This window comes from Marmota flaviventris, chromosome 16 (genome assembly GCF_047511675.1).
Source record: "Marmota flaviventris isolate mMarFla1 chromosome 16, mMarFla1.hap1, whole genome shotgun sequence".
NCBI classification, from domain to species: domain Eukaryota; kingdom Metazoa; phylum Chordata; class Mammalia; order Rodentia; family Sciuridae; genus Marmota; species Marmota flaviventris.
The window spans coordinates 67,663,728-67,672,620 of NC_092513.1; the positions used below are offsets into that span (position 1 = coordinate 67,663,728).

The following is an 8,893-nucleotide window of genomic DNA, read 5'->3' on the forward strand; positions in this document are numbered from 1 at the left end:
TGGATACCAAGAGAAAGGAGAGTATGTGCTCACGACTCTGTTTGTGTTTGCTGAAGTTCCATCAGCAGGTAAGAAGATAAACAAATGGTGCCACATCTGCCAAATCCACTGTCCACCCCTGCACCCAGAACAAGCCACCCAAGTTTTGTCCAATGTCACATTCAAGCACCCATACTGTCTACCACGCCATCAGTCAGGAGCGAATTCTTTTGAGGCACCAGGGTGAGCCGCTCTGGGCACAAGCCCCCGGGCCTGCATCCCACTCCTCCTCACCCTGGGCAGCTCCTGCCTCCCTGCTTAACCTCGGGCATTTCCGTCTTTGGCTGGACTCTGATCTTCCCACACATTTTGGTAGCCCTTGGTCTTGTCCATTATTTTCAAGGAAGAAAACTCCTGGGTCCAAAATGCCCACCAGCCCTTGGCCCAGATCTTCAGCTGCGCCATCATCTTGATCTCAGGTCTGCTGTGTATTCTGTTTTGTGTGGAAAGTGACCTGTTTCTTAACATTGCACAATGTGATAAAGCCTGGGCAGCACTTGGTCCTGAGATGAGGGGTGGGGGTGCCGTGAAGTCCAGCTCAGCACCATATTAAAAAATAAATAAGAGTGAATAAAATTAAGATATTGTGTCCATCTACAACTTATTTTTTTTTTAAAGGGTGGGAATGTGGCTCCCTTGATTGCTGCCTCTGGACATTTCTTGGGTAGAAACACTGCCACCAGCTCGTTGGCTTCCTGAGATGATATAAAAGTGCCTAAAGCCTTTAGGGACTCTGCTTGCTTTCTCATTCGATCCTGGGAACCCAAGGACCCATCACTGTTAAGGTGCTGAAGAGTCTAGGTTCAAAGGCCCCAGAAGCCTAGTCCACATCCACCACAGGATTCACTGCATGCACTACATGTTGTTCCCTTTATCCTCCGAAAATGGTATTGACAGGTGCTGTGCCTTCAGGCCCGTGGGCCCTATGGGAAGGGCAGGGGCTGGGGTGTGGACTGGATTCCTCTTTCCCTGACCCTGTGTCCTTGGGCACTCCTGCTGCTCTTCCTTTGCAAAGGGGCTGGATCAGAGCAGGGTGGTTTCCAGCCTCAGTCGCTAGATGGCAGTGGCCCTGAGCTGGAGTGCCCTGAGGGCCTGCTGGCTGGATTAAGGAAGTGTCCTCTTCGCTGTAGAAACGCAGGGAAAGGCTTTGGCTGCTTCAAGGCCGGCCGGCATGGGCGTGTCCTTTCTGGTGAGGTGACCTTGCTGCACAGAGAAGTGCATCAGGGCAGCAGGTCCCCCCCCTCCGGAGGCCACAGGCTCCTGCTGTTAGTATCTGAACACCTTTCCGGGGTGCTGGGGAACTGCGTGCCCTCACCAGGGCATGGTTCCGGGTTCTGAAGACTCAGAGAGAGAAGGTGTGCCAGGATCACACCTGTGAATAATTAACCCCAGTCCAGGGAGCCACTGTCCCACCAGAGCCCTCAGCAGGGAAGCCGGCCAGGCGGTGACAAGAGCCAGGGAGGAGCCGGCGCCTGCCACGTCAGCTCTGGAATGTTCCAGAAAAGCAGTCAAACTCAGATAGTACTTGTGACTGGAATGCGGTCTTACTTCCCTGTTAAAAGGATATTTTCATTTTTCTAGAAAACATTAAAAACAATTCAATGAAAGGATGAAGAAAAGACCTTTCCTTTACGTTGAAGACAGTTATTTCTCACGAACAGTCCCCTTTTCTTCTAATTCCCTTTTCCCTAAAGAGATCAAAAGGAAAAATTGGAGAAGCAAAAGCAAAAGTGGACAGCCGGGCGCAGTGGCTCACGCCTGTCATCCCAGCGGCTCAGGAGGCGGAGGCAGGAGGATCGTGAGTTCAAAGCCAGCCTCAGCAAAAGTGAGGCACTAAACAACTCAAGAGACCCTGTCTCTAAGTAAAATACAAAATAGGGCTGGGAGGTGGCTCAGTGGTCCAGTGTCCCTGAGTTCAATCCCCTGTACCCCACCCCAAAAAGTAAAAGGGGACAAATTAGGAAACGTGAAACAATGCATTTGATAGACAAAACAAATGACTCTCTGAAGAAAACGGACAATTTGTGGGAAATACACCGAAAAGAAGAGAATAATCAGCATGAACTTCATTGGGAAATATGACAGTTAATAATGTGAGATTTGTACAAAGAAAAATGTGATATGTATGGCATAGATAATTTTCTAAGAAATCATTAATCAATTCTGATGTAGCTGATGAAATGTTAACAAGTTTTAAAAGTACACTGATTCTTAATTATTCATTAGCACACATGAACTTGAAAAAAGTAAACCGAGTCTAAATCTCATAGGAGAGAAAAGCAAACTATGTCAGTCAGGGAAAATCTGAAACCGGTGTGAGAGGAGGGAGCCGTCAGACAGGTGTTAGTGCTGTTGGGATCATTCATGCACACAGACGCACACACGCAGGAGCTGTGCGCACAGCACCCGTCCAGATGCACTAGAGAGACTAACCACTAGCAATTGACCGCAGGAAGGTGCATAATGAGGACCTGGCCCTGGGCCCTCGGGTGTCCCAGAAGGAGAGGCGCCTTCAAACTGGGGCAGAGCAGGGTGGCCCCCACCCAGGGCAGAAACCCCACAGGCCCTGAGGGCTGTGCTGCCAGATACTGCACCATCCGCACACCCACAGAGGGCACACCTGCGTCTTCAGGCCACCTCGCAGCTTCCCCAGGCCCCGTGTGTGCCCCTGACCAGAGACCACCGGGATGGATTCTAGGAGCTGGCTTTGCCTAGTCAGGTTGACACCTCATTCAGCTCCCGACTGTGCCTTCATGGATGCACACACTGTCTGCCTGTCTGTCCACTACCCACCCGTCCACTCATCCAGCTACCCACCCGTCTACTCATCCAGCCATCCACCTGTCTTTCTATGAGATCATTATGTCAATTATGTTAATTTTATTAGAAACCAAGCTGTTTGATGTAAGAGGAAAAAGATACAAAAATAAAAGGAAGAGGTAAAACCTATTCCATGTACACACACTATATCAGAACACACCCGACTGTCATGTGTGTCGAAAAAGAACAAATAAAAACAATTTTTAAAAAGAGGTAAAAACTATGAGCTATTTAATGTGAATTGAAAAATAAGCATGAGTCACGGTGTTCACTCTGTGTTTACTAATATGAAAGAAATTTTTGTTTTTTTAATTTTTTTTGTTTTTTAAGGTAAAGTATTGTGGTTATGCTTTGAAACAAAAGAACAATTCTCATTTCTTAGAAATACACACAAAAACATTCTGTACGGAACACTGTGTTCTGGAGTGGCCTCGGGATGTGAGCTGGAGGGGGATGGGTGTGGCGTACAGGGGAAGCAGGATGGCCAGATGTTTACAGCTGTTAAGGGGGAGCACAGGAAGCGCTTGTTCTGTTCCACATGCAAGACCTTCTTCCATGTACATGATGTCCATCTCATGTCCATCTCCACCTCGTGAGCATAAATGTCTGGCCCTTTCCCTGTAGATATCCATTTTAGAATAAAGAATCAGTGCCTTAGCAGCCAGGCCCTATGGCGCATGCCTTGTAATTAATCCCAGCTGCTCGGGAGGCTGAGGCAGGAGGATTGCAAGTTCAAAGCCAGTCTCAGCAACTTCGAGGTCCTAAGCAACTTAGTGAGTCAAAATCAAACATAAAAAAGGGGGCCAATGGTTGAGAGCCCCTGGGTTTAATCCCTGGTACACTAAATAAATAAATAAATCAGTACCCTAGCAAACTTAGGCCTCTTCTTTCTTCCCAGCCTCTCTTCTCCTCAACTGTCTTATTTATCCTTTAGAGAAATCCTCCATGGAGTCTGCTGCTTAGATTCCCCACCAAGTCCCTCTACAGCATCTGCTCCTTCTTCCAGCAGTTTAGAATAGTTGAAATTACTATTAACAGAATCCCATCGGGGACAGCTGTTTAAAAAATGTAAACGATTTATTGGAAAGATGTTGGCAACTGCAGAATCAGAGGAAGAGAGAGCCCAGGAAGGGGAGGAGTTGGGCAGCTCTGAGCATGGCCTGGCAGGGGACTTCCTCCTCGGAGTCAGCTCCCAGAGTGGGGCACAGGCTTCTGGCCCCTTCACCACAGCTCTGCCTTACTTCTGGTGCCTGCAAGGCTGGCGAGGGCCGGCTGTGGTCAGCCCTGCCCAGACTCCCGCTGAGATTTGGTTGCTAGCGACATCCAGAGGCTGGGCCTTTAGGGGGGTTAATGGCTTTCTCAAAAGCCTCCATGTGTTCCCTTGGGAAGGAGTTAGCTCTCCTGAGAGCAGGTGTTGTGACAAGTTTGCTCCTTCGTCCCCCCTTCTCTTCTGTGCCAGTCCTCTGCTTCCCTTCTACTTTTGAAGCAGCATGAGGTCTTCACCAGATGCAACTACCAGACATTGAACTTCCAGCTTCCAGAACTGTGAGCTCAGCAGATCTCTTTTCCTTTAAGATTAAACAGCTTCAGGTGTTCTGTTTTAGCAACAGAAAGGGGCCCTATCGCCCTACCCTTGGTTTGATGATTTGCCAGCAGGACTTCAGAGAATTCACTGAAAGCTGTTCTGCTCATATAGAGGGTTCACTGCAGAGAAAGGGACAGGGTCACAGCCACCGAGGGCAGAGGTGCACGGGGCACACAGGGAGGGGCACCTACCGAGCTTCTGGCCACTCTCTGTTTGTTGTGTGTGGTGCAAACTCTTCCCAGACAGGATGTGATGATGCCTGGGGTCCTGGCAACCAGGAGGCTTGTCACAACCAGCAGTGCCCGGGCCTTTACTGTGACCACATGGGTCGAGTCTCCACCTTGAGTCTCCAGGCCTTTCTGGAGGCAGAGGAGATACCATAGCCCAAATCTCCCAGCATAAATCCTCTGTGGTCAAAGCTTCCAGGCAGTCAAGACACTATTGAAAGGTCACTCTGGGACCTAGAGGCTGTCTCCCCATACCCAAGGCCTCTGTTTGGGTGAGGCTCCTTTTTCACACTGGTTCTCTCCATCCCAAGTTTAAGATGTCAGATGTAGCCAGGCGCGGTGGCACACGCCTCTAATCCCTGTGGCTTGGGAGGCTGAAGCAGGAGGATCAAAAGTTTGAGGCCTGCCTCAGCAACTTAGTGAGACCCTCTCTCAAAATAAAAATGTCTGGGGATGAGGCTCAGTGGTTAAGCATCCCTAGGTTCAATCCCTGGTACCAATAAATAAATAAATAAATAAAATTTAAAAAGTAATGGTAGAGTGTGTGTTTAGTACACACGAGGTCCCAGGTTCAAATCCTAGTACACATTTTAAATTTCCAAAAGAAATGGAAACTAACCCAATTTTAGCAAAATCTTAGCCCAGACATGGCCGCTAGACACAGGCTTGAGAAGGCCTCCATATTTCACGGTGTACCCCTTCTCCCCTCTGTCCACAGGTCACCTTGTCTCTGCACCTGAACTTCCTACGCAGCCCTCTCTCCCAGGGGGACACAGCTTCATGTTAAACCCAGCAGCTGCCTGTGATAGTGGACTCATGGAGCCCTCTCTTCACCGCCAGGGTCAAGGGCAGGACGGTGCTCCCCATTCTGCCGAGACCCTGCGTCAACGTTCTGATATCGTCAAGATCACATCCAATAACAAAGAGGAGAAAGGAAAGGGGACACACAGTAACCACCGCCTTCAGAAGAGCAAAGGGCGCAGTGGGCTGGCTCTGGCGGTGAGTCATACGGTGGGGACGGGGGCCTCGCAAGACCCCAAAGGTGAACGTCTTTCCCAGGGGATCACGGGTGAGCAAAGGGGGTGTACTCACCTGGAATGCCGTCAGCTTCCAAGAGGAAGGAAAGGGTGACCCCTATAACGTGGACACAGCTTGGGGGCAGCAGGCTGAGTGAGCCAGCCGGTCTCAAACCCTCAGTGCTGAGTCCACTTAGGTGGCCCCTAGGGGTTGTCAGAAAAGCAGATGGGTGCTGGGCCCAGCAGCTGAGGAGGCGGAGGCAGGAGGATCACCAGTTCAAAGCCAGCCTCCGCAACAAGTGAGGCCCTAAATAACTCAGTGAGTCCCAGTCTCACAATAAAAATTAAAAGGGCTGGGGGTGGCTCAGTGCTTAAATGTCCCTGGGTTCAATCCAAGTACCAAAAAAAAAAAAAAAAAGGCAGGTGGCCCATTCGTATTTGGGGCAGTGCCTGCGCAGCCGTGTGGACGAACTCGGTGTCACCGAACTGTACGCCTAGAAACAGCTCAGAGGGCCGTTCTGTGTCCTCCACGCTGTGTCTCACCCGTCCTGAAGACTGCGGTGCATTCCTCTGTGCGCCCGCCCGCCGACTTGCTCCTGTCCCACGCCCCAGGTCCCGGCGTGAGAAGAGGAGTCTCAGCGAGCCAGAGGGTGCTAGGCTTTCCTTCACAGGTAGTTGAGATGTGTGATTTACTTGGAAAACAGGATGGTTTGAAACTTGGGAATTGATCATGATCACGAGACCATTTATAAACCTTTCCTTGCGATTTTGCCTACATCTCAGAGCTTCTGAGAGCTCCACCCTTCTTGGTATTTTGATAAAATTTTCCAGCTTTTTCTGTGGTTATTTTTAACACTTAGTTCTTTAATTTATCAATCATCATAGCATAATTAATGAGTGATCTGCCTTTCCCATTGAGTCGACATGATTCTACAATCATATAGTAAATTTTAAATGTATTAGGTCTAGAGCCTGAAGTGGGAGGATGTGAGTTAGAGGCCAGCCTCAGCATCTGTCATAAAAATAAAATGTGGCTTGGGGTGCAGCTTGGTAGAGCCCCTTGGGTTAAATCCCTAGTACAGGAAAAAAAAATGGGAAAACATTTCACAATTACACACTTAAATAAGCCAAATACTATAAATGAGGAAGAATATTAAATTCAGGGCTTTCTCATCTAGGAAGCACATGTAGTGTGTGTGTGTGTGTGTTGCCAAGTGAGGATACTATGACTTTTTAAAATTGTTGTGGTATTGAGGACTGAACATAGGGGTACTCTATCACCACAGTATCTTCCTAGCACCCCCTTTTTTAGAATTTTTATTTTGAGACAGGGTCTCGCTATATTGTCGAGGCTGGCCTCCGACTTGTGATCCTCCTGCCTGGGCCTCTGGAGAATACACTTTTTAATACGGAAGCTGAGCTGTTTCCTGCCCAGTATGAAGCTGAACTCAGCTCCTCCCACTGCAGTGGTGCCAGCCAAGAACATCCTCCCAGCCCGTCTTGAGGCCTCAGCGGGCGGGTGTGCCCCACTTGTGCATTTTTTCCTCAAGTGTTCATGAGAAACCTATTTATAACTTTTCCCAAACTAGAATTTCTGGATGGATTTGCATACGTTGGGCGCCTAGATGTGGCCCGAGGACCCTTGTCTCCCAGGACCGAGACCTTGCTTTCCCCTGCAGAGCCTCGTGAGGACTCCTGTGCAGCCCACAGGAGTGTCCTGGGGCTACTAAGTGGGTCTATGGGGGGAGGTCCCGAGGACTGAGGTGGGGGACCCTCTAGAGCTGCTGAGTGGACAGCTCTGCTGCTTCAGCCCGGCTGAGGGGCCTCTTAACCAGAATGGGGACAGGATAGTGGAGGGCATGTCCCTGCTCTGGGTCTCTTGTCCCCAGGGCACCAGGCATGTCTCACACACCCACAGTGTCTTGGGGTTCCCAGTACTGAAACTCACGTAGTGCAGAGCTTGGGGACACTGGGGAAGGTGACCAGGTGGACATCAGGCTGGCTCCTGGCCAGCACACCCCTTTGCAACCCGTCTCACTGTGGAGACCTCTGTCCCTGGACCTTTGCCTGGCGAAGCCCCATCCTCCCCACAAGCCCACCTTTTCCCTCCATTTCCTTTTTATTTATTTATTTATTTATTTTTTAAATTTTTTTTTTTTTTAGCTGTTGATGGACTCAACACCTTAATTTTATTTGTTTTATTTTTAGGTGGTGCTGAGGATGGAACCCAGCGCCCCACACATGCCAGGTGAGTGCTCTGCCACTGAGCCCACCCCAGTCCTGCCCTTTCCTAATTCCTCTTACGTTTTCCAAATCCCCCCATTCCTTGGTAGCTTCACATCCGCGGCCCCCAAAGTCATCGATGCCCGCACCGCCTGTGCCGTGGACATGGTCCCAGCCTCCTCCCGGGGTCGCAGACCAAAGCTCTCCCTCTGCCTCTAGGTGCTGCCCCATGAGGAGAGCTACCAACTCGGGGGTCCAGGCCAGATGGGGGGCAAGAAGGGGCCTGGGGTGACTGCATTTCTGCCACCTTGGGTTGTTCCCAAGACACTGGAGCAGGGTGGGTCCCTCTAAAATGCATGCGGAAACTGGATCCCTCCATGACAGATGTGAAGAGGTGGGACCCGGGGCCTCCAAGTGGCTCATGGGTGGGGGAGTCCAGCCACATACTAACAGGCCAATGCGCGGATGGGCCATCTCCACGGTGGGGCCCTGCAAGGCCCGTTGGCAAGCTCTCCGGCACGTCCCGCCTCACCCACGCGGTGCTCTGCCCCGCCTTGGGACTCTGCCAGCAAGGGGGCCATGGCAGATGCCACCCTCAACCTCAGACTGGAACTAGGAGCCCAAATAAACATCTCCTCTATACGACTTGCCTGGTCCGCGGGATTCAGTTATTAGCAAAAGGAAACAGACCCGGTACCAAGCACATACGGTGAGATTAGCACCAGCCACACTGCGAGGCTGTCCCTCCCTCTCCACTGTTCCCCTCTCTGAGCCCTCTCATGGATGCAGAGCTCGCCCCAGGCCTAGCCGGCGTGGATGTGAGCTTCCCATGCTCAAAGGTGTCAGTTCTCCTCTGACCCAGAGTCAACAACAATGCTCTCCAACAACCTGGCAAAGGAACTTTCCCTAATTCCTGAGTAATCCAGCCACGCGGGTTTTATTCCACCTCTGTCATTCCCCCGACAGACACATTCTCACTTCTT

General features: G+C 50.5%; 1 long non-coding RNA gene across 1 annotated transcript; it reads left to right on the forward strand.

The window, feature by feature from the left end:
- Positions 1-4,081: 4,081 nt before the first annotated feature.
- LOC139702209 (uncharacterized) lies at positions 4,082-8,549 on the forward strand. Its single transcript, XR_011704795.1, has 3 exons — positions 4,082-4,404; positions 5,390-5,670; positions 7,896-8,549. It is a non-coding gene; the product is annotated as an uncharacterized lncRNA (long non-coding RNA).
- Positions 8,550-8,893: the final 344 nt, after the last annotated feature.